The sequence below is a fragment of the Miniopterus schreibersii genome (genome assembly GCF_964146895.1).
Source record: "Miniopterus schreibersii genome assembly, chromosome: 3".
NCBI classification, from domain to species: domain Eukaryota; kingdom Metazoa; phylum Chordata; class Mammalia; order Chiroptera; family Miniopteridae; genus Miniopterus; species Miniopterus schreibersii.
This window is the reverse complement of record NC_138103.1, coordinates 41770254-41794972: the sequence shown is the minus strand read 5'-3', so window position 1 is coordinate 41794972 and position 24719 is coordinate 41770254. Positions and strand designations below refer to the sequence as shown.

The window sequence follows — 24719 nt, the reverse complement described above, 5'->3', positions numbered from 1 at the left end:
CCATTGGGTGGGGGAGTACAGACCCAGTCCTTTGGGCCTCACCTGCCTGGAATAGGGCTTCTGCAGCATGGGGCTTGCAGATGAAAAATTCCAGAAGCCTACCTTTCCTGAGGTGAAACTGTAGCATCAAACTGAGAGCTGGAGGGAGAGGGAGTTTCTCTGTCTTCTTGGCTGCACATGTTCTGGGTAGAGCTTCCCAGGAGCCAGGAATGGGTATAATGGACTGGGTCATGGCTCAAATGCCACTGGCTCTTACTCTTCTTACTGAGATTTAGTAGATGTTCTTGTGCTGTAGAACATTTAGAACAAATTCCATAGGTTATGAATAATTATGGTTTTTTATAATTTGCACCAGCTAAATTGTTGTTTTTCCTGGGTTTGCGAGCTTCCTCAGGCAGCACCTTGGGGACAAGATCTTGGCACCTTATTCAGTCAAAGCATAACATCTTTGGCTTGCTTGTGCAGTCTCTGGTTGCATGGTATTACATTTCAGGCCAAGCCTGATATTGGACTCTGATTTTACCTGGATTTAAGACAGAAGCTAAGGTATTACCCGCAATCCATACATAACGTATAGCTTTATAATTATAATAACTTATCCGTTATATTTCTCTCTAGTAGCCATGGCCCCTGTGGTTCTGGTATAATTCAAACTAAGGCAGAAATCATTCACATGACAGAACTGATTTTACTGGACACAGGGCTTTGCCCCTATCATGAGATTAGTTAAGCAAAGACTGGCTGGTTATGCTTCAATGAAAGAGGTATTCCTAAATATTTTATAAACCCCCAAATTAAAACCATTTTCCAGGTCTCTCTTATCAATTCCAATCATTTTCTAATACAATCCTTTCCCCATGTCCATATAACAGCAGGCGTGGTGGTGGGAAATGGAACTCTTACCAAGAGAAATAGTGTAATGGAGCCCCCTTTCCTTTTTATTCTGAGTTCTAGAAAATCATCTTGTCATTGTGAGTTCTTGCTATTTTACAATACTCAGTTTTCACCTGAAAAATTTGAAGAGTCCTGGTTTTATTAGATATCTTATTTGGTATTAGAAATCATAAATATCAGATATTATATATCAAATGAGGAAGAGGCATTATTTACCTTTCCTATTTTATTTTGTGAGCACTCTAATTGGGTCCAAACTTTGGAAGCATCCTTGTTTAACAGAGAAGTTCCAACTTGACAGGAAAGGAAAGCCATTATATGTTTGCCCCTATTCAAGGCTAGTTGCTGGGTGGAAGATGCTCAGTGTAGATGAGGGAAGGAAGAGAGTTTTAAGTTTTTTGGTCCCTTTGGGTTTAATGTCTAATTCTATTTTAGCATTGGAGCTCTTTTGGTTTTTTTTTGTAAGTTCATTCTTACAACATGGTGAAACTCACCATCTACACCCATTGGCCTCATGTGACAGGACAAGATTCTCACATCCTGACGTTCCTCTTGCCACAATTTCATCTACATTTCTCATTTTGTAGGTTAAGGCCCAGAAAAACTAAGTGATTTGTCCAAAATCAGTCAGTTATCTTGCCTCTGAGGGTGATCTTTTGAGCCTACAGTGCTGGCTCTTAGGAGAGGTAGTTTCACAGTGTAGACAGGTCTCTACATCTTTTTCCTTTCCCTCTCCTGAGTCTCCTAGGTTCCCTTGTCAGGAAATAGCAGTGAAAATGAGGATGAGAGTTCATGTTCTACCTTCCTTGCCACAACATACACTGTAGTTACTTTTTTTTTTAATGGCAGTGTCACATTATAGTGGAGCCTCCAAACGCCTGAGTGACTTTGTGGAGCAGAGCTCTGGGCTTACCGATTTTAGACACGTAGAATGACAAAGATATATTTTGTTGTGTCAGTCCTCTGAGATTTTGGGGCCAATTTATTACTACAGCATAACCTGCTTTGTCCTTAATAATATAATTTTCAAAACTCAGTAGGAGAAGAGATCACTTCAAGCCACTGTTTGCACAAAATACTCATTTTGAAGACAATGTGCTGAATTGTCTGATATTGAGGAGACAGCATCTGCTGTCAGCTGTGGACCAGCAGGGAGAAGCAAGTGTAAATGATGGCAAAGGCATGAGAGGATTCTTCGGTTTTTTTCTAATTCAATAGGCTACTCTTATGCTTTGGCAAAACTCATGCTTGCCTGTAGGTAAAATTGACTAAATTTTAATTGTTGTGCAACACGAGGAGCTAATAGGACATATATTTAAACTTGAGGTTCTAACTTTTAAAAAAATATTTTAAAATGCATTTGAGAATAGTCTGGTTAAAATCACCCAGTAAGAAAGACACTGAAGATATTAAATTTGCTGAATGACGTTACAGTGGATCCTAATGGCACTAAAGAATTTGCCAGTAATATGATTTCTTTATATGCTGCAGTCGTTTTTATGTTACATTAACTTCATTTTGCATTTTTTGGATCATTCTCATGCTGCTTAGAGTGCATTGGGTTGTAGCTTAATTGCCTTACTCTGCAGTATTAAATAACCTATAAAAAAAAGAATAAAAGTCTGAATTAAAAGAAATGAGCCTTGGTCACTATAGCTGGAATAGGAAAGCAAAACAATAGGATCATCCCAAAGGTAAACGGAATATTAAGCAGAACATATCACTAGAATAAGATTTCAGAAGATTTCTTAGGAAAAAAAAAAACCAGAAAAAAACCCCACCCCAAAATGGACCACTGGGGACTTAATTTAAATCTGAGTTAAATGAAGATGTAAATGTAACTCAGGGATAATCTCTATTTTACAAACAATACATCTTTATTAATGTTTTACACCTAATTTAAAATGTCCATATTCTAACTGCTCTCAGCAATATATCATAAACCATAACTAATGAAACTTATAGGCTTTTAAAAATTGCCTAATTAATTCCTTTTCAAAGCCATCTGCTTTCTATTATAATTAGAAAGGGGAAGATGTGAAAAGGACAGGGTTATCTGGTTATTTTTCAAAAGTAGGGTTGTTAATGCATTAACTATTACTAAACAGTCGTTGCCTTCCCACAGTAGCTGTTTTTTACAGTTGCATTCAAGGAAAGACTTCAAGACCGAAGTTCATAAAAATTGGCGTAGTTTTCATAAATGCTAGTTAGCTGAGTTTGTTTCCTTCTTTGATTGTATTTTTTGTTGTTGTGTTCTGTTTTTATTTTTACAAAGTAGAAAACTCTGAAAGAATTCCTGAGTCGAATGTGAATCAGAACATTTTTACTATATTTGCTAACTTGCTTAATCAAGATACCTGCTTCTGTGACTTCAGCTGTCAGCTCCAAATGCATGCACTCTCACATGTAGAGATCTTAAATTAGGACTTTTCTTCTTTTTCCAGGATGAGTTTCTAATGTTTTAGTAGAAAATGCAGGTCCTTATTTTTCTTTTGAATTTCTCTGAAATAGCTCCTTCTTTCCCCGCCATGGTCACCCTCCCTAGCCCTTCCCGACCCTCCATAGCTCGCCAGCACGGGGCAGTGGCTCCTCTACTGGTCTCCTTGCCTCCCTTCCTTGACTCCAGTCTTTCCTCCTCATGACCAGAGCAGCCCTCATAAAACACTCCTGTCGTCCTGGTTTGTGCCTGCATATCACCCTGGCGCTTCTGTTTCATCCATGGACTAGAGTAAGAGGATGACAGCCTCAGGCTTGAGGATTTACGTGGCCCTGGTCCCATTCTGTGTTTTCCCTCTCACCGTGTGTCACATCTTAACCACAAGTCCCTCCAATCCAGCCAAGCCAGTGTGTGGACTGGACAACAGAACCACAGTTCTCCTTCCTGATTTGAACCTTTTCGTCTGTATTTCTCACTTAGAATTTCCCACTGTGTGCCCACCCAATCAGTCTTAGTGCATATTTACCATGTTCCTCTTTCTTTTTATAGACCCTTTACTCAACACCTATGTAGTGGGCATTTGCCATGGATCGTGTCTCCAAAGCTGATCTTGATTGGAGCTGAGGGAAGCGGATTTGTGCCTAACTCCCTTGTGACTTAGCTCCTGTAAGTTCCTGCTTTGTTCCATATGTAGCAGAAAGAATACTGGCCTGAGAGGAGGCCTCCAGAGTAACTGCTCTCTGAACATGCAGAGAACCTCCTGCTGTTCACTCTCTCACCACTTCACAGTGTCAATAGATCAAATAGGTACCCAGGACATTTGTTGTTGTTGCTGAATAAACTGTGCCTTGCACAGATCTTACCCTTCCTAGGATAAAGTCTTCTAATTTGTGAAAGAAAAAATTGAAATTAGTGTGTCACTGATGTAATTCCATAGTTCTTGTCATTGCACATGCATTTTCTATGGCCATGAATTGTTGGTCAACTTTCTATACCCATATATATTATATTGAGTGATCTTTGCAGAAAGAACTATAAATTCTCTATAGATGAGTATTGCTTGATTTCCAGCATCTTAAGCATTTTTATTACAGCTCTCATTTGGGGACATGATTGTCTTACCTCCCACCCCTTTTAAATCATTGTAGGAAGGTTTTTTTGTTGCTGCTCCTGAAATGAATGCAAAAGTAGCATTCCTAATACAGTGTGACTGTCACAGATGACTTTCAAGAACATTAAGTTTGCTTATATTTACCACATGAGGGCAGTTTTAGGAAAGGAAACATTAAACTCTTTTCTTAAATGACAGTCGTCTCTCCAGTGATACCCAGTACAGCAAAGTTACCCAGCTCTGCCATTTACACGCTGAGAGGACAGAATGCAGTCTCATCTCAGAATCAGAGTGACAGCAAATCCTGTTATTAAACGAAAAGCCCCATCTCAGTCAGTGATTTAATCATGCATAAAGCCCAGAAGGGGCTGGCATGTAGGCAACGCACATGTGGGAACCAAATTTTCCTGTGGGAATTTAAGCGCTGGGCTGGGCTGGCACTGGGCTCCGGGCTTTTTAACGTGGCGTATTCAGTCTGTAAAGATTAGCATTACCAACATCACACCATGATCTCAAAGATTAAAACAAAGTGAGAATAATTCACATTTTGTTGGTAAGGTAGGGCATACAGTACATTTTAAAAGCTCCTTAGATGGTCCCATGAACAGCCAGACCTTAAAACCAGCCCTATCCTAAGTCTTCATAAGGACAAGCATCTTACGTGTGTTGAAAACGTTCCACTGAACACTCTGCAGAGCACCTGGACATCAAGCAATAATCATGGAATCATGTTTTTCTGCACAGACATACCTTCCTACACATGACTTGCATGAATTTTACTATTCATATAACCAAAGAAAAAAATTATGTATAATACTACAGTAATTTTTCAATTTTAATTCTAGAGAAACATCCACATATCATTCATCAAACAAAGTTGTAGTTACTGGGAGTGAAGAGAAGTACAAGAGGTGAGCCGCTCGTTGTAGATGTTGCCCATGGGTTTAATTTATCCTATTTACTCTTTCAAGGGATCTGAAGGAAGGATGCTGTTTATGTCTTGGCTACTCCTCGTGTCCTTTAGTAGAATCTTACAAAAAGATGCAAGTTTTGGAAAGAACGAGAGCCCCTGAAGGCTAGGAGGACAGGGGCCTATTTCTCAAAGACTAAACCCACCGAGTGTATGTCAGGATCTCAGGGCCGTAACTGTGACTGATCCCGAGAGAAAGTGAGGACCCGAAGATGGCTAGAATGTGGGCTCCTCGGGACGGGGGCTTTGTCTGTTTCATTGCTGTATCGTCAGCCCTTAGAACAGTGGCAGGGATAATTAGGGATCACTTAGGGAGGTTCTTCCATCCTTCCTACCAGGATGCCTCCAGATAACACATTTCCCTCTTTCTTAGTTTACCTTTTTTCTCTCTTATTCAGCACATCCTTCCATAAACGGTCAAGAAAGGGCTTGTGTGGGGGTTTTATGTGGGTTTGTGCGTGTGTGTTTTATAATTGGCACTCATAAAATGCCTTTTTTATCTTCACACTTGGTCGATAGTTTGGCTAAGTAGAGCGTTTGGATTAAAGATCCACTGCCTTCAAAATATTGGAAGCATTTCTTCGTTTTCTTAGCTCCTGCTATTGTTATGATCTTCAATTCACTGTTTGTCATTTGTTTTACTACTGCTGTTGGTCTTGCTGCTCTCGGAAAGTTTTAAGGACTTTTCTTTGTCTCCAGTGTTCTGAAATTTTACCACGCTGTGTCTCAGTATAAGGTTTTCTTAAAACATCAAGCTGGGGATTTGACAGGCCCATTCATTTCATTCTGGGAAATGTCCTAGTATTTTTCCTTAAAATCTTCTTCCTTTCAATGATCTCTGTTACTTGTTCCTCACAGACCTATTACTAAAATGTTGGCTCTTCTAGATTAATCTTTGAATTCTGGTTTCCTCCTATTTTTATCTTTTGTGTGTTTTTCTGATCTATTAAAGATTACTTTATGCTCTGAAACTTTTTCTGAATTTTTAATACTCTACCATCATGTATTTAATTTCTAAGAACTGTTTCTTCATCTCTGTGTTCTTTTTCTTATAGCTTCCTGTTTTGGCTTAATGGGTGTGCTAAAATTACATATAAAATGCAGACTGGACCACCCTGGAATTGAGGATGAGGAGCCGGCTCTACCCAAACTACATTGTTTGAAAGGCTTTGGATTTCTCTGGCAATATAACTCCAGAAAAGTGGTGTCCTTTCGTCCAATTTTCATTTAACCAAATGCTTGGACAAGGAATGCTTGGAATGAATGCTGAGTCATTCATTCAGCAAATACTTATTAATCACGTATCATGTGCCTGCCATTGTTTTAAGGGCTGGCAATAAAGCAATGAAAGCGACAAAGTCCCTGTCCTGAGGAGCCCACATTCTAATGATCTTTGTGTCCTTATATTCTCTTGGGGTCAGTCATAGTTATGGCCCTGAAATCTTTACATATACTTTAGTCTTTGAGAAATAGACCCCTGTTCTACTTACTTTTTTTTTTTTTGTAAGATTCTACTAAGGGTCAAAAGGAGTAGCCAAGACAAGGCATCCTTCCTTCAAGTTCCTTAAATCTTTAGCCTCAGTAGGCACATGGACAGAATTCCAGGATACAGTGCTGTCTGCACAGCCAGGAGCTTTCTATTGACTTGTAGGAATCTAACTTCCCAGTGAAGGATGGGGGCTTCTGACAAACAAACAAACAAACAAAACAGACTGAACTTGAGAATTCCCTGAGCAGACAAAACCATTTAAGCCACAGAAGCAAAACTAAATCCAGCTAATTTCATGAACTTAAGTGAAACTTAGGTTTTTTTAATGTTTTTTCTGTTTTTAAATCCTCATCCAAGGATAATTTTTAAAATTGCTTTTCAGAGAGAGTGGAGGGGAGAGAGAAAGAAACATCGATGTGAGAGAGACACATCAATTGGTTGCCTCTTCAGTCTGAGGGCCAATGCTCTAACCACTGAGCAACTGGCTAGGGCAGCTTAGGCTATTTTTTATAAATACGTCTGATAATCAAAAGAAAAAATTGTCATCTTTTTATTTTTTTTAAGTTTTTAAAAAAATTGATTTCAGAGAGAGAGAGGAAGAGAGAGAGAGAGAAACATCAATGATGGGAGAGAGTCATTGATCGGCTGCCTCCTGCACGCCCCCGGCTGGGGATCGAGCCCGCAACCTGGGCATGTGCCCTGACTGGGGATCGAACCTTGATCTCCTGGACCATAGGTCCATGCTCAACCGCTGAGCCACGCTGGCGGATGACTTGTCATCTTTTTAAAATTGGTATGGAATAATCACTTTTAACCAATGCCCTGCTATTTGGAAACCCCTGTTGTAATAACCCATCCCTGTAAAGGTTAAACAAAGTCCTCAGTTTCACTTTACAAGTTATCCTGTAACATCATGCCCATAGGCTTCCTATTGGTTTTAAATTTGAAAGCTCCCAACTTGCAAACTGTTCTGATATGCACAGTAACTCTTACTAAATGCTATTTCTTATTTTGATGGTTCATATTGTTCTATTCTAGGTATTTGACAGGTATAAACATAACTCTTTTCTTGCAGAGGATTTCAATTAGAAGTATTTTTTAAGTCTTCTCTGATAGTTTTATTTTGTTTTTGAAATTTTGTTTCTATCATGTTCTTTTTTTAACGTTTGTCTGGCTTGGTATCATTCATACTAGATGCTTTATTTTAATGTCTGTGTAAGCATGAGGTACTAGGAACTCATTAGAAGCTTTGTTGATTGCTGAGCCACACAGCAGAGTGGTGATGTGAAGCCAGGTCCTCTCTGGTCAGAATATCCAAGTGTTTCAGGTGTCACTACGTTTCTCTACAGAGAAATCATTTGGTCTCCTCCTAGGGAACATAAAACTGCCAGCTTTCTAGGAGCCAAGTAGGAAAAGAGGCTGGGAATTTCTGCGTGTAAATCTACACTGCCACTTAACCTCCCTGTTTTCAGTATTATAACCTCTACTTGCACATATCCCTGTTTAATGTCAAGTTCAGAGGCCCCTGGTCCAATCTTTCCAGACTTCCAGTCTTAAGACATAACATGGGGGGACGTGTATTTGCCTATGGGCCTCTTATACAAATGCCCCCAGACCTTCTGAGATTTCCTGTCCTCCCATTTCTTCCATTTTCTTAAAGTGTGGCTTGGCTTGCTTTTTATTTCCCCCCATTGTCCACTATCCATTGTTAGCTTTCGGCTTTCCCTGACCAGTTAGCACTTAAATCTGCTTTCTGGCTTGCAAATATTTGTTGGCATTTCTTATCTGCTTTCATCTCTCCACCAGCACTCTTTGATTTTGTGGAGTTTGTGCTCTTTACTCTTTTACTGCCTTTTAAATTATACATTCGAAGGGGACATGCGTTTGATCTCCCACATTTACGTGGTAGTTCACTGTGTATCCATCCGCCACAGTAGTCATCACCATCCCCGTTACACCGATAAGAAAAAATGGTACAATAACTTGTTTAAGATAGTGCAAGTAATAAGCTGCACTGTATAGACTGAACCCAGGTTTGAAATTCTTGTTGTCTGTATGAACCGCTTCACAAGAAATAGTTCAAATAGATAGTCTGAAACAGGACATCAAGCCCTAACAATGCTAACTAGTATTTATTGAGTGCTTCCCCGACCTGTGCCGAGTGCTTTACATGCACTAATTTCATCCTCACAGTTACCCTGTGAGATAGGTAGTATTTCTGTCCACAGGATCAGATGAGAAAGCTAAGCCATAGAACAGCCACACAGAAAGAAAGGAAGAGAAAGTCCTGAACAAATAGGGTCAGGACCCTAGACCTGGGGTCAGCAAACATTTCTTGTAAAGGGGCAGTTAGTCAACATTTTTAGCATTGTGCGCCATAGGGTGACTGTTACAATTATTCAACTTTCCCATTGTAGCATGAAAATAGCCATTGCTACTGTGTAAAAGATGCATATGGTTGTGTTCCAATAAAAACTGTTTACAAAAACAGATGATGGACTGAATTTGGCCTGTTGTCCACCCTTGCCCCTATTTTAATTTTTTTAAAAGTAGACATAATGAACAGCTGGTAATGAAGCTGAGTTCTGCTCCAGCTGGAAAGATTATGACACTTGCTACTAGGCAAAGATTCAACAAATGCACAGACATTGCGAAGCTTGAATAGGTATTCAGGTGTAGGAACTTACCTCAAAGGAAGAAGTTGACAGACATAAGGACAGATACTAGTAGCACACCTGTAAAGAAGAGGTGGAGGTCTCCTCCCAACTTCTGCCGTTTCTACCTGTGCTCCTCACTGTGTTCCTTTGGGCATTGGTAAGCCCCGTAGGGGTCGAATGCTTGCTTCTAAAGAATGAGAAATAAAAATGGATTAATGGCACCAAGTTGGCAGTTGTAATTTAGACGAGGTAAAGCTACAACCTGAGTGTCTTTCAACACTTCAACACTTAAAGCAACAGCAACAACAAAAACTTCCTCCGAAGGAAGATTTTAAAGGCAACCCGAATGTTGATCCAAAGGAGTAATTCGGTAAAGTCATCAATGACTAACTTTTATGTTACAGCCACATGGCTTTGGTAACAAGAAGCAGATGGTGTCATCAGTTCCAAATGAATAATTAGACACTATCTCTCGTATTATTCATTTGCAACCGAGATCAGAGGGAAGGCTTACTGATCACTTTCCCATAACTAAGGGCTTGGGAAGGGGAAGAAATGCATTGGTTTAGTGACAGAAATAGTTGACTTTGTCAAGAGAATAACTTGGATACACTTAATGAAATATTTTCATTTTTCGGAAAGAGTCAGTTCACAGTGTCTTTGTATTGTGGAGGAAACCAGCAAGATAGCAATCATTAAGATTTTATTCCTATGGGAATATAGACTTGTCAGCTATAACCAGGATCTAGTCTGAGGATAGAAACTCTAATCACTTTTCACCTTCTCTACCACAGTGGATAAGAAGACAATTTCTAAAGGGTGATTTTAAAGTAGAAAACGTATACTTTATATTCAGCTGGGAGACAGAAGCTAGATAAAGAATAGCACAGAGGAGTTACTTTTCTTCATTCTGAAACATATTCCTTATGCTCAGTTACACTAAACCCTTTCCAACATGATTATGGACTAAAACTCTAAGGCAGGAAGGGATCATGCTGTCTCTAGGCTTTGAAAAATAGCCAAGTGTAGTAACTGTAGTTAAATCAATAATCCGATTAGAACCAAGGCACAAAACTATTACAAATCAGACCTCCCTTTGCCTTCTCTCCTTGAGTCGCTCTCTCTTCACATCAAAATTTCCACCAGGTATTTCTGCGCGGTTCAGTTCCTGGATCCCGCGCCTCTAGTAAGAGATAAGATGGGAAGGATGATTGTTATCATCAACTGAAAGTCACCTTAGCCTTCAAATTTTAGAAGCTCTTTTTGCACTTTTATGTTAGACAGTAGATGTAAATTTGCTGTCCTTTAATTTCATAACTTATGTGAGTGCCCTTTGACCTAGTTTTCAGCCCCCCGCTTGCTCCCTTAGCCATGTTCCTTTGTAAAGGGCAAGAATTACAGAAATGTACATGGTGTGGCCCTAAGTGAAAAATGAGAGAATCTAATTAGGATTTGTTTTACATGTTTCTTACAAAGTAGCAATATTTACACTGAGATTTATTTCCCCCCTAGTGTTAATACTAGAAGATAATAGAATAAAACCTTTAAATGCTGAGGGGAAAGGAATACTGGAAGCTCTATACAGGACTATATTATCATTCAAGAGTAAGTATAAATAAAGTTTTGGATAAACAAAGCCTAATAGAATCTACTTCTTACAGATTCTTGCTGAGAGAACTATAAAAGGATGGACTCCAGCAAAAGGAAAAGTGAATCCAAGGAATGGAGTGGGATATAAGCACTAGTGGTGAGTAAAAATAGTAGTAAAATACATGCATTTAACTCAAATGTAAAACGTGATGATTTTATTGAAAAAAATTGTTAAAATTAGGTCAGCTGGATTTACTTCAATTGGACTCTTCTCTCTGCCTATGGTTTCAAGTATCTCCAATGTAGGAACTCACTCTTTTTTAGCTATTAACTGCTGTTTCTCTCACTAGCTGACTATCATTATACTAAGAGAAGATAAACAGTTGGAATTTCAATAATGTAAGAAAAAAACAGAAAGTAACTTTTGTTTGTCTTTGTAATCCCTGGGAAGTCTCACCTTGTGTTTAGAAAAGTGACTACCATGTAAAAGATGCTCAAAAAATATTTCTCCAGTTAATAAATATATTCTTAATTAAATTTTAAGAATAATTTCTGATGAGAGGCAGTATTTTGTTGGGGTTATATATCAGTGCATAGAATCATATCATTGATTTCTTCTTACCAGAAGACAATGATAAAAAAGCTGATTAAAGATGTGTTACAATGTCTATATTTTAAAGAACTTATAGCAAGCTTCAAAGAATAATTTTTTGGAGAGGCAGGTTTCTGTGGAGTTTTTTTAGGTCCTTGAACGAATTAATCTTAGGTTTAAAAAATTACTTGGTTTTCTTTGGACAACAACAACAAAAATGATTCTTGGTTAGAAAGGAGAAACATTTTTAAAGATAAAGTTCTTAGTGAAGTTTTCTTTCTGGATATGCCACCCAATTTTTATATGGAGCAGAGAGACATAAGCTTTTCACCTTCCCTTGCTCAGCCTAGAAGCAATTTTTATGTTGAAGCTGCATTGCTACCCTAGGATTCATTCAGGGCATTCTTAATGATGGCCTGGCAGTTCCAACCTTGTGGTAAAAATCATCATCTTGGCAGAAAATAGTCGTTCTCTTACATTTTTGCTCCACACCCAGGTTGCTAGTCAGTAGTTGGGTACATTTATGGCACTGGCGCTAATAGTCAAGGTCCTTTAGTTAATTCTGTGATTAATGGAGAAAGACATGGTTTTTATCCATATTCTCATGGCTGCTGAGTCTGAATGAGACATCAATGTTAAAAGCCAGACTTTTCATGAAGCAGGTGGTCCTGGTCTCAAAATATGTCCTTGGTACCAGTTGGCAAGTCAACTATGAAAAAAAAAAGTCTAGGTCTTATATGTGTTTTTTGATCTGGAGTTATTGATTGTTAAAATTGGTGATGTGGCTACTTGCTGAGAGTGAGCTGCCACAGGGAGTATATATTTGGATTCACATATTTAATTACCTAGGGCAGCAGGATGAATTCCAGGGCTCAGAATCCATTTTGAGGTCTCTTCTTCTTTCCCGCCTTCTGTCTTTCTGTCTGTGAACAATCAGTTAGCATCTACTGATTTTTTACAAAAATAAAACATAAATCTAATAAAAATCTAATAATTTCTGCTCTCTTTTGCTACATATTTAAAAGAAGATGCATAATTTGGATCAACAGTTAAAGAAATGTAAATACCTAGGCACAATTATACTTCAATTAGTAGCATCCATTGTTTGACATTAACACTTTCCCAGGCTTGGATACACAAGTAACCCATGATTAGTCTACTGGAATGAAATTATTTCCAAAGAGATATAGTGAGAATTCCAGTGCTCTGGGGCTTCAGAAAAACTTGTTTGGAGAAAAATCTCAAGGAAATGCACTTATTCACCCTTTCAAAATCATCTTGAACTAAATGCTTTGAAATTATGAGAAAGAGGGGACTCATTCCATTTTACTTTAACCATATTTTTAAATGTTTCCATAAAATATATCAATAGTGTATAGTACTTTCCACATGTAATAAAATTAATGGTTGTTTTGACAGTAAGACAGGAGTCACACTGGGCACTTGAAGACAGCCAGGATAGGTATTACTCAGACTCTACTTAGGAGATAGAAACCACAGCCATTTTGACAGAATTTAATACAAACAATTGTCAGCCAGGAACTGAAAATCCGTAAGAGGGAGCAGTAAGGCTTCACAGAACATCCCTAAGGCTAAGAGAATAAAGGGAAGAGGTTAGTATTATTAAAATGTAGAAGCTTGGATGAGGGACTCAGTGCTTGGGACTCTGATTTCTGGGGAGCTGTGTTAGTGCTTTAGGAATGCCACGGAGCTGCTGCATGGGACTGGGAACCAAACCTTTGGGGAGCAGGCACCAGTTGGCTACAGGGGGCCCTGTGAGAGGACAGTGATGTTGGTTCTGCCAGTGCTGGAAAAAAAGATCTAACTGGAATTAACTGTACTACTGGAACAGTCAGCCAGTGGCAGGGTGTGTCTTTGTTGGGTGATGCTGAAAGTAACAGGAATCAAAACAGGACTAGAAAATAACCTAGGAGGAAAGCACATCTCCTCTTGTCTACTCTCTCTCTAGTGTACCCACCCTATTGCCAGAGCCTAAAAGTGATCTAGCTAGCAAAAACCTGCTTTCCAGGCTCCCAGCCTCAGAATCACAAAACAGTGAAGAAAGAAGGGTAGATTTGGAGCTAAGAGACGGTAGTTTAATATCAAGCTCAAGGAAAAAAACACTGACTTGGCCTGCTTACCTTCTATATGTTTATTTCATGAGGGTTATATTCAGTATTTTGGCTTTCATATTTTGGGTGAAAGTAACCATTTTTCAAAAAATATTTTTATTGCTGAATTAGCTCAATGGAGAGTGAGGAGAAAGTCATTGAATAAAGGTGATTGGCTGAACAAATGCTCATGCTTCCCCAAATCTCTTAAAATGGCTGGAAAGACATTTAAAAAAAATAACCTTAATTATAAAACAATAATAATTCATGATAGAAATAAAGCAGATGAAGAGAAAGGAAAGCAAATGAATTTGATTCATGCAGAACAGCGCTGTAAAAAAGGTATCACCCAAAAGGAGAAGGCACACATCACTGCAGATGTGAGGGTGATTTTTAAAGAGTTGCCACCTCAGAGTCAATGAGTGCAAGATGAGGTTGAGGCTTCTGTGTCATGGGGCTCAGAAATGGTGTGATTTCTTTCTGAGAAGAGCCAGTCTCCAGAGGCGCTGAGCAGTGAGCAGTGGCAGTTTGCTGTCATGATAAAGTGATGACTGTATGTAGGCTGTGAGACCAGAGAGGTAGTCCCTTGTGTGGCTAGTGACCTCCAGGAAAAGCTGGAGCCAGGGAGCAGAGGACTAGCTATAAACAAACTCACCGACAAAACATGCCGGCTGCCCCTTCCCACAGCCCTGGGGGAGCGCTCCATGAAAGGAGCACGCAGCTCAGGAGTCAGACGCTGACTCTGGGATGCAAAGGCAACCAGAGAACCAAGGACCGCATGAGGAGATCTCTCTCCATCAAAGGGTCAGTAAGTTCACCAAATAGATGACTTGACACTGGGCAATTTAATTATTTGAATGAACAAAAATAGTGAAAGAAACTATAATTGATATTGAAGAGATGATATAACATCTATTTTTAAAAAGCCATTATTGGAAGCAAAAGAAATATCTTGGTAATTATAAGTCATTGGTGATTTTAAATAATCTTCATTATAAAACAATAATTTATGACAGGAAGAAAGCAGGTGGGAAAAAAGAAAGCAGATGAATTTGATTAATGCAGAACATGGATTAACAATTATACTTACACCAATTTAAATACCTTGGTGGAAGTTTCAATATCTCAATAGTTATCTTAATGGCAGAGTAAACATAGATAAAGACTGAATTAAAAAGTCAAGGATTTCTTCAATATAGAGAACAAAAAACAGACATCAAAAACAGGCACAGCCCTGGCCGGCGTAACTCAGTGGTTAGAGCGTTGGCCCGCGCACCAAAGGGTCGCAGGTTCGATTCTCGGTCAAGGGCATGTACCTGAGTTGCACGTCCAGTTCTGGCCACCGGTCAGGGTGTGTGTGGGAGGCAACCAATCCATGTGTCTCTGTCACATCGCTGTTTCTCTCTCTCCCCCTCCCCCGTCCCTTCCACTTTCTCTAAAAATCAGTGGAAAAATACCCTTACTCCTTGCGTAAGGATTAAAAAAAAAAAAAAAGACATAAAAAAAATGTTTAAAAAATGTATGTTATATGGCAGATGGGTCCAGAATGTCCAATATATCTGTCTTCTAAGCATTCCAAACACATAGAACAGAAAGAGTGATGGAAGAAATAATCAAATAAATTATTTATAAAACATTTCAAAGTGAAGTACAACACTAATTTAAAGGGCCTAAGTGGCCAGTGGATTACATAATAAGACACATACTTCTGTCTCTTGTCTTCACTGTTATATCCCTAACATATAAAACAGTGCTTGACCCATAGCAGGTGCTCAGTAAACCTTTATTGAATGAATGAAGCTAAACATAAAATAGTAAATTTTGAGAACACCATGGATTAAAAAAAAAAAATCCCAAATGTCTACAAAGGAAAAAAAAGACAGAAAAGAGATTTAGGTTTGCATTAGACTTAACAATAAGAGATACCTACTGGGACAAAATTTCAAATTCTGAGGGATATTGATTTTGAGCCTAATATTTTATAGCCAGTCACATGAACATTTAAGGGTGAGTATAAAATAAGATTAACAAATATGCTAAGACTCAGAAATATAATCATCTACAGGCCCTACAGACGTGTAAAATAAGTAAACTTGTGCTCTGAAAAGACGAAAATGATGGAAGAAGGATATACATAGAAAGCAACTAAACCAATAAAGCAAGTAGCGAAGTCCATTAAAAAAAACAAAACAATCTGGGACTAAAATCTCCAAATACCTCACGAGAAGAAATAGTGGTCATGGGATGGGCGAGAGTTCAGTAGGGATTAGGAGGTAGGAGGAAGGAAAAAATAATCCTGTTTTCTTCAGTAGGTTTATACACATATACATTTAACTTCTTGAAAAATATGTTTTAACATAAGGGAAACCATAGCTGAAATATTCTTAAAATACAGAGAATAAAATAATCTTTTATTTTATTTTATTCTATTTTATTTTATTTTATTTTATTTTATTTTATTTTATTTTATTTTTTTGTCACCTGTTCATGATAAAAAATCTTATCAAGTTAATTATAGAACCACAAAATTAATTCAATGAAGTATAGCATTTTCAGCAAATTGTGTTGGAAGAATTGAAATGAAGAGGAAAAACAGATCTACATGTAAAAATATAAAACTATAAAATTGAAAGGAGCATAGAAAATCTTCATGACTGCATTTCACATTTTAAAACATTCCCAGCCAAACAAATTTAAAAAGCAGTCAGCTTAAAATGTATAATTTTTAAGTATCTATCTAAGTCATTTAAATAAAGCCTGCTTCTGGAGGAAAAATGCAGTAACTATTAATAATTGCAAATAGTGTGAATTTTCTCATTAATCACAACAAAGACCAAATAGCAGTATAATGCCTGAAATTTAATTTTTTTTTTGTTATGTTGCTCCATTTCTGGTATGTAAATGGAGATTTCTGAATCAGCTCCTTTCTTGAAAAGTATATATTCATGATTTTTCACCCTGTGCCTTCTTTATTTTATTATGGGGTCAATCATATACAAGAAAAAGATGACTTTTGGATTACTATGATTTAAGCTTTGTATTATGGCTCTCTTCTTTTACACACAAAACCTGTCATTTATATTTTTCTGTATTTTTTTTTTTTACTTTCAAAAATAAAAGACAATAACAGCAATAAATTATCAGTTTCATGGTATATTACCTAGTACCCCTAATATTTAAAAACAAACAAATATTAGAATAGATTGTTTCTGATTATAAATATAAAAAAATAGTTCAGTGAACTTAATTTAATTTCCTTAATTATTTAAATAATCACATTAATTAATAGGAAAAGTAAAGTTTCAAAAATATGAAAACAAATTTACTTAGCTTTTTTTAGAACTTCAATGGAAGATGTTTTTTATTCTTTTACTCAGTGTTCATTTTCAAAAAGATTCATGGGATAATGATTTTATTATTTTACAATTTTGAGTCCTGGAAAATGTAAACTACTAGCTTGTCTTCTTTTATCATCTAATGAGATTTCTGTAATCACTTAGTGCTTTTCTTGTTTTGCTCTTTTTGTTCTACGAGCTCTCAAGTTACCTTAATATTCAGAGCAATTACAGTGCTGTTGGCATAGTTACCGCCTCCTTTTTCCTAAAAAACCCTTCCTTTTTATCTTTATGTCAGCTGTCCCATAGACCCTGCACTTTATATGTAAGTTTCTGAAGTTCTTTCAAATATTATACATTTATAAAAAGCTTTTTCTTTAAAAATTGTATTTGTTATTTGACTTAGGAGATGCAGATAGGGGAGCAACATTTAAATATGTAATCATTTTTTAAGCAGAGCAAAAATAACCGTGTTTTTTTTCAGATTTAACTATTAGAAAAAGTCTAATTACTGTTGTGGGTATATCAAAAAGGATAAAAGCGATGGGACCTTTGAAAATATGTAGCAATCTAGGGATGGAGGGACAGCAAAATAAGTCCCCGTTTTAGAGCCAGACTCTAGGGCTGGAGGGAGAGAATGTAAGAGGACTGAGCCCTGGAAATGAACTTGTACTTGCACTGGATACATCTTCACAGCTGGAACACACTTCACAAAATCTTTTCTCTTTTTGCTTGGATTGAATGTCAGATATTTTATTAGCTATACCAATTTGTTACAACAAAGAGACTTAAAATTGGAAAATGTCCCAAACACAGTAGAAATTAGAGTTTGACTTAAAAATAAGAGATTACATTTCTTTTTAGATGGATTGGCAATTACTTTTGTCATTTAAATATATTTATTTCTAAAGGAGAATTATGAAAGATAAGTTTAGAGCTAACGTAGAAGTCTTCGTTTCTGAGAGATGTTGACAATGATAGACAGAAAGAGAAGTGGTGGCCTTATTTTGAAGTTGCCTGGGGAAGCTGTTCTTTGACATTTAGTTTCTTTAAGTGATGGTAGACGACACTGTGGTCCGTTATGCTGATAATGAACACCATGGTCACATTTATTAGCCTTCTACTTCTAATATTTCTCTAACCCAGTGTAAATTAAGTTTGCCAGTTATGGTTTAAAAACTGTGACAGCCAATTAAGAGAAAATTTAGGCTGAGTTGGCTGGCTGAATTTTGTATAATTAGGAAAGGTGAATCCTCCAGAGCCCTGTCCATCACTGGATGACTTCATCAAGTCTTATCTTCTTCTCCAGTTCTGCCTCCCCATGAAATACTTTGTTTCTCTGTTAAAACCTTCTATTTGGCATTAGGCTGTTACAGGTAGACAGATCTGTAGAATAATTGGATTTGAGGCCATTAGCATCTAAGTTGGCAAAAATGAGTTTAAACAAATTGAACTCAAAGTATTAAATTCAGTAAAAAAGAAATTGCAATTTTAATCCACTGATTTCTATTTATTTATTTATTTATTTATTTTACTTTTAAGACTTGTAGTGATACCCTAAAGATAAATAATATTGCAGACACTATGGTAATCCCAGTATCTTTACATTCCACTAAGAATCTGTGATTTGGCCATACTTTTTATTATTCTGAGTTGAAATAAAACGTGGCATAAAAAAGTAAATTATTAAGATAAGAGGCTTCACTGAATAGAGAAATAATGGTGTAGTCTGAATTGGAAATAGGATCAGAACATGTCATCAATCCTATTTACTCTACAAGTTATTACATTAAATTTAATTCTAAATTAGTGTAATAAAATATATAAAATTAATGGTCCATCTTAAATCATGCAAACTTTTCGTCTCTTTCTTTATAAATAAAAACTGCATTTAAAAAAAGAAAACTAAGTAGTCACTGGTAACCATAAAAAATCTTTTCAAATTTGCATATTGCCTTCCAATCTGTCCACATGTATTCCAGCCTTGTGACATCCTAATTACAGCAGGGCTTTTTATGTATTCATGGGATGCATAACTATATTTACAGTAGGAATATGTCACAATAAATCAGTCTTAACTCAAATTTCCTCCAAATCTTTATCTTTAGATAATCTCATTTGTTCAAGTTTTTAATAAAAATTTTTCATTTTATTATCTTCTCTAGCTTACAAAGTCCTGTTTTGTTTTGTTTTTTAACCCTGTGGTGTCACATAGTTTTATCTTAAAGGCAAATTTTAATAAGTTAATAATAAAATCTAAGAACACTGTGTTCAGAAAGATTCTGGGTCTTCATACGATTCCAGCAGATGATTGATTAGCAGTGCTGCTCATGGAAGCAAGAAGTTCTTTTGAATGTTTATTATTGATGTTCAGAGGAGATTTTTTGCATTCTATTTAGTATTCTTACCAGATACAAAAATAATTGTCTCCTGCCTTTTTTTTTTTTTTGCTTGATAATGCTTTATCTTAAATTTTTTTAATTTTTTTATTGATTTCACAAAGAGGAAGGGACAGGGAGAGAGAGAGAGAGAAACATCAATGAGAGAGAGTCCATTGACCAGCTGCCTCCTGTACTTCCACTATTGGCCACTGAGCCTGAAACCCTGGCATGTGCCCTGACCAGGAACCAAACTGTGATCTCCTGGGTCATAGGTCAATACTCAACTACTGAGCCATGCCAGTCAGGCAATACTTTATTTAAAAAAAAATTTTTTTTTCAGCTACAGGTGACATACATTATTATATTAGTTTCAGGGATACACCCATTGAATAGACATTATATAATTTATTTAGTAGTCATCCGGATAAATCTTGTACCCTATCTGACACCATACACAGTTATTAGAATATTATTGACTATATTCCCTATGCTGTACTTTATATCCCCATGACTATTCTGTAACAACCAATTTATAGTTCTTAATCCTTTCACCATTTTTACCCAGCGCCCCCAATCTCCCTTCCATCTGAAAACCATTAAAATATTGTCTGTGTCTGTGAGTCTGTTTCTGTTCTGCTTGTTCATTTATTTTGTTTTTTAGATTCAAATGCTGATAGATATCTATTGCCATTTTATTGTTCATATTTTTATCTATTTTTTGTTCTTCTTAAAGAAGACCCTTTAACATTTCATATAATAGTGATTTGAAAGTGATGAACTCCTTCAGTTTTTTCTTGTCTGGGAAGCTCTTTATCTGTCCTTTGATTCTAAATGATAGCTTTGCTGGATAGAGTAATCTTGGTTGCAGGTCCTTGCTTTTCATCACTTTGAATATTTCTTGCCATTCCCTTCTGGCCTGCAAAATTTCTGCTGAGTAATCAGCTGACAGTCTTATGCGAGCTCCTTTGTAAGGAACTAATTACTTTTCTCTTGCTGCTTTTAAGGTTCTCCCTTTGTCTTTAACCTTTTGCATTTTAATTATGATGTGTCTAGGTGTGGGTCTCTTTGAGTTCATCTTGTTTGGGATTTTGTGCTTTCTAGACTTGTATGTCTATTTCCTTCACCAAGTTAGGAAAGTTTTCCGTCATTATTTTTTTACATGTGTTTTCAATCCCTTGCTGTCTCTCTTCTCCTTCTGGTACCCCCATGATGCAAATGTTTTTATGTTTAAAGTTGTGCCAGAGGCTTCTTATGCTACTCTCATTTATTTAATTTTTGCTGTTGTGATTGTGTATTTTCTTTCTTATCTTCCAAACCTTTGGTTTAATCATCAACTTCATCTACTCCACTGTTGATTCCCTTTAATATAGTATTCATTTCAGTTACTGTATTCTTCAGTTCTGACTGGTTCTTTTTTATGTTTTCTAGTTTCATCTTTATGTTCCCTATCTCTTTGTTGAAATCCTCACTATGTTCATCTACTCTTCTGGTAAGTTCATTGAGCATCCATATAACCAGTGTTTTGAACCTTGTATCTGGTAGGTTGCTTGTCTCCATTTTGTTTAGCTCTTTTTCTGGAGTTTTCTTCTGTTCTTTCATTTGGGACATGTTTCTTTGTCTCCTCATTTTGGCTGCCTCACTGTGTTTGTTTCTATATATTAGGTAGAGCTGCTGTGTCTCCCATGCTTGACAGAGTGGCCTAATGTAGTAGGTGTCCTGTAGGGTCCGGTGGCATAGCCTTCCTGATCACCCAAGCTGAGCCCTCCAGGTGTGTCCCTATTGTGGGCTTTGTACACCTTCCTGCTGTAGTTGAGCCTTATTGATTGCTGTTGGCACATCAGTGGGAGGTATTTACCCCCAGGTAAATCTGCTTCAAGGACTGGCTGTGACCTCCGACCACTGTGAAGAATTAGGGAGAATTAGCTGTCCCACAGAGTAGGACTTACTTTAGAAGGGCTCTGGTGCCTCCTGAGTCAATCCCTTGAGTGTGTCACTTGTGGAGGTGGTTGGGCAGTGGTGCTTCAATGTGGTCTGAAGCTGTCCACTGGATGCTCTGGCTCTGGGACCTCCCAGGAGGTGCAGGTCAAGGTCAGCTGCCACCCTTGTTTTGCACTGGGCCACCCAGCATGAGCTACAAAGCAAACTGTAGATGACTACTACTTGTGCTGGGCTTGGAGGTGCCCAGGTAAGGCCAAGCTGCAAAGCAAGGCCAGCTGCAGCTAGTACAGGGCCTGGGGGCACTTAGCAAGAGCTACAGGGCACACTTAGGCCAGATGCTGCTTGCTTAAGAGATTGTAGGAAAATCTGAAGAATGAGTCAAGACAGGACATTAGTATGAAAAAAGCCACTGGAAATAGCTTGGAAGGGCCTGGAATTTGGGTGGGGCATGACTTCAGGGAATTACCAAAACCAGGGCAGGGCCAAACATGTGAGCCAGGTTGATGGAGTCTTAGATATGCTGCCCACCTGCTGGTTCCATGGAGGGAGGGCTCATCAAAGGACCAATCGCCAGCACTTCTGTCTTGGAGAAAGCTACCCCTCCAGCTCTCATCCTGATGCCAGATAATTCAGTTCTTCCTTGTATGTCCCTGATTCCTTTCAAGCTGCTGCCCCAGTGCAGGAGCTCAGACGGAGTGAGCCTGAGTTAGTCCCTGCACCGGCCCTTTAAGAGGAGCTGCCTGGTAATTCCAGCAGCCCTCTGCCTCCCTCAGCCTCCATCCCCATTGGTTTTTACAGCCAGAAGTTATGGGGACTTCTCTTGCTTCTGGAACCCTGGACTGGGGGGCGGGGGAGGGGCTGGTGTGGGGCTGGGACCCCTACTCCTCAGGGGAGACCTCTACAGCTAAGATATCCCTCCAACTTTTATCTGCCACACATGGGTGTGGGACCATCCTGTTGTGTGTCTCCACCCCTTGTACCAGCCTTGCTGGGACTTATTTAAGTCCCTAGTTGTAGGACTTCCATTCAGCCAAATTCCAAGCAGTTCTGAATGATGTTTTTTCTGTAGTTTAGTTTTCATTTTGATGTGTTTGTGGGAGGATGTGAATACCACGTTTACCTACGCTGCCGTCTTAACCACAAATCTTACAAAGGGCTATTCTGAGGTGACCGTCTCATCGAGATGGATAGTTGTGGGATCCAATTTGGATGAAGATGGACCCTCCTCTCCTTCCTTTTCTTCTCTCTCCTCTTCTCCTCACTTCCCCTTCCCTTTTAGGAAGCCCAGGGCTGGTAAGGCCTTCTGAGGGTTAGAGATTTCAGCGACTTCTATCATGTTGCCTCATTACCTTCAGTGCATTGATTCCTCCTTATAGGCCAAGCTGCAGCCATGACAGAACATTCCAGAGTGCAGGAAGGCAGAAGAGGAACGGCCATTCTCTTGCCTTTTATAACTGTTTTCCATATAACATGATAGGCAATTTTGAATCCTTGATCATATTGTATTTGTGGGTCAATTGGAGTAGCTCGTCATGTACCTTAACATGCAAATACTATATATTATGATTCCTCACATGTCTGAGGATGTATTTCTTTCTGCCTTAGTTCATGAAAAACAGCGTTCATAGAATATTTTTAAAATTGCGCCACAATCTTATCATTTGTATGTTTCTTCCTTGACTCCTTGTATTTTATAATAAGGTGAAAATGCCTGGAGCTGTCTTGGTTTGGGTCATTTGTGGGAAACTGCTTTTTTTTTAAAAAAAAAAAAGTGAACTAATAAGTGCAGAATTATTTTGCTTTATTCTTATAGTTTTAATCCATACCAAAAACTCATTTTTCCCCCCTTATAGTTCAAAATTTACCCATAGGTTTATTTAAATCAATTCTCAGAACACAACAGGCCTTTTCAATCTGCTCTGAAAATACCGGTTGTGCTTTATCTCTGATTGGTTTTGTTCTGATTCTTCTGATTTTACATTTGAGAAAACTACATAGTTGTTTCCATGTTTTGTGTTTTGTTTTCCATCCTCTACATCAGTCATCACATACATTGTTTTAATTTTGTCCCATTCTTCTGAGTGCTGAGAGGGCTCTTGAGTTCTCACACACTCCCCTGCTACGCACCTCCTTACAACTGGTGATTCTTGCTACGGTCTCCAACATGAGTTTTAACTTGGCTGTAGCAGCTGCTTTTAGCAGGCCATTGTTATCACATTCATTTGACTTTTTCCTCAGCTAGTTATTTGTTACAATCTTTTTTCATTTCAGAGAGGCCATGTCTCTTGAACTCTAACAAAGATGTCAAACAGTTCTTGGAGGCCTTCTTCTGATTCCTATTCTGACTTATAGAAAGTATCATTTATCTTCTGAATTTATACCTTATTTGACAATGTTTTTCATAGGTCACATGTTTTTTCCCCCCTCTCATCCTCAGTGTAAGATCAGCATTTTCAATAAATGGAGAGAGAAGATTGACCCTGATCTTGCCCTTTGTTCAGATATATGATGTAAAGTTTTCCTTCTCAGATAAACAAATAGATCTGAGAGGCCAATAGGTAGTTTCCACTTAAATTCTAAGATTTTAGATTCCTCACTCAGGAAGATATTGTTTGGAGGAACACTGATCCAAAAAGGCACTGTGCTACTTACTTCATAGTTGTCAGGGATCTGCAGTCTCAGTTACACGCTGTGTTGAGGGGGTGGTGGTGGTAAAGGCAGGGGAGTGAGGAAGAGTGGCCAAGGACAGCATTCTGCTTACCCTGAGGGGTAGTATCTAGGGATTGTAGCAGATGGCTCCCAATCTAGCGAGGAGTGTGCCACCCAGGTACTAAGGAGCGTAGGCTAGTCAAGTGCTTTGGCCTTTTCCACTCTTAAAGATAGTCTTTACATTCATGAAACAAGTTCAAGATATTTCATTAACTGAAGCCCAGGAAGGATTTTTTTCAATCTGTCTAGATTTGCACTCAGTAAATTAAACATATTTATGGGCCACGTGGGGGAAGGGGCAATGGAAATCTGCTTTAAATTTCACAGTTAACTTACTGTAAACATGAATATTCTTTTGAAAGCTTTGTTTTCTCATTTTATACCACATAAGAGCAAAGGAGGACACCCAGGATATCATTGCAAAGACACCCCTTTGTCTTTCCCTGCCCCAAGGAAATAGGGCTCTTTTTCATCAACATATAGTTAACCTAATTACCATTCCAAA

The 24719-nt window shown here is 38.0% G+C and overlaps 1 protein-coding gene across 1 annotated transcript in view; it reads left to right on the top strand.

The window, feature by feature from the left end:
* Nucleotides 1-24719, top strand: part of KCNN2 (potassium calcium-activated channel subfamily N member 2) — a 316290-nt gene that overhangs the window by 80230 nt on the left and 211341 nt on the right. The window contains exon 3 of the mRNA XM_081133858.1: nucleotides 11220-11305. The gene's annotated coding sequence lies outside the window, so the exon portion shown is untranslated. The remainder of the gene's footprint in view (nucleotides 1-11219; nucleotides 11306-24719) is intronic.